This window comes from Coenobita brevimanus, unplaced genomic scaffold (assembly GCF_032717465.1).
Source record: "Coenobita brevimanus isolate Jiangsu-jjx unplaced genomic scaffold, ASM3271746v2 jjx.HiC_scaffold_2831, whole genome shotgun sequence".
Lineage (NCBI taxonomy): Eukaryota > Metazoa > Arthropoda > Malacostraca > Decapoda > Coenobitidae > Coenobita > Coenobita brevimanus.
The window spans coordinates 6709-8385 of NW_027643798.1; positions in this window are offsets into that span (position 1 = coordinate 6709).

Consider the following 1677-nt stretch of genomic DNA (forward strand, 5'->3'; position numbering starts at 1 on the left):
GTGAGAGTTGGGATGAAGGACAGGAAGGAGGACGAGAGATGGTAGGGAAGGAGGAAATGAGAGAGAGACAAAATAAATAGGATAGGGCAGGGAGGAGAGAAATAAAAGGGAAATGGAAGAAATGGGAAGGAAATAGAAGTAAAAAAAAAAAAGATAAGGTGGGATAGGAAGGAGAAGGAGGACAACGCGAAACGAAAGCGAAAATGAGGGAAAGGAGAGAGAGAGAGAGAGAGAGAGAGAGAGAGAGAGAGAGAGAGAATACAATAGAAACTTAAGTGGGATTTGTGGAAAATTATCAATTGAACATACGGAGAGCGATATCTCAAAAAAAAAAAAAAAATGTAAATTGTAAGACATTAAAACAATACCTCAGTGGGAAGCTAAAGGAAACGAATATAATGACACGAAAGTAGCATCCAACTCAGTCCTATTTCCATTTCTCGGGTTTCCAAAGACACAAACGGGACTACAGCCTAAATTATTCGATTACCTTTGGCCAGTGTGAAAAGAGTTCATTTGGGTTTGAGGCACTGGAGTGAATACATAAGGCAGCGGTGTTCTATATGATGCTATTGGTTGTTAGATGATGTGATTCATCTGAAGCATACCCCCACTCCCTCCCTCCTATAGCTTTAGCACTGAACACAAGGATTAATTTGCCACGGTTACGAGAAACGATTGCATTTTAAGTGACTTTGGAGATTTCGTAGCAAATCTTCTTTAGCGACAAATTCTGAACATTACACCTCAATAAAATCTAGTGTATTAGTGATGCAGGATATATCGTTATAGAAGTTATAGAAATAGCATACTTGACAAGGTTTACTAAGTAAAATAAAATGCAAAAGGAACAGGTGCTACGAAGCTCTTAAGTCAGGTAGAGTAGGGTCCAAAGAAAATAAGGCGTCGCTTTGATCTACGTTACTGTTGTGGCACAAACTTGGGTCCTGCTATGTAGGTGACGTGCAGCGGCAGCACAGGGGCAGTAACTGCTCGTAATTCTGCCTTTGTGTTGCCGGGAATTATCTACCCAACATAATCATTCGCATTATTAGCTATGTTGGGGGCGAGATCTGTGTGTGTGTGTGTGTGTGTGTGTGTGTGTGTGTGTGTGTGTGTGTGTGTGTGTGTGTGTGTGTGTGTGTGTGTGTGTGTGTGTGTGTGTGTGTGTGTGTGTGTGTGTGTGTGTGTGTGTGTGTGAGGGGGGAGGTAGGTGTATGAGTGTGTGGGAGGGGGGAGGTAGATGTGTGTGTGGGAGGGGCTCCAAGGGCAGTCAGTGATGAAGAAAAGGAAGGGTAAAAAGGTAAAAGGACAGAAAGAAGTGGGGGCGTCCATCGTCCACTCACTCGATGTAGTGCCTCCTCCGTGTATCTCTGCACAAGCGACAAGTCAAATGGTTTCCTGTAAACCAGGAAACACTTTATTACGTTGAGTGGTAACCATATAGCCACATGATGTCCTGTGGTTTAGTGAGTTTAGGCACGCCGACTGGAATGAGCCTGTAGGGGTTTATATCCTAGAGGTAGTTGGATATCTGTGTTCACATAATGTCACTCAGGGGCGAGTGGGCATGGTCGCCGTGGCCTTAAATGTTGGGACTAAGTAACCTGGTCCTGGACTCCTGCGCTCATGATGGGGAGGAAAAAAGATTGGATGAATGATGAATAAAGTGAAAGC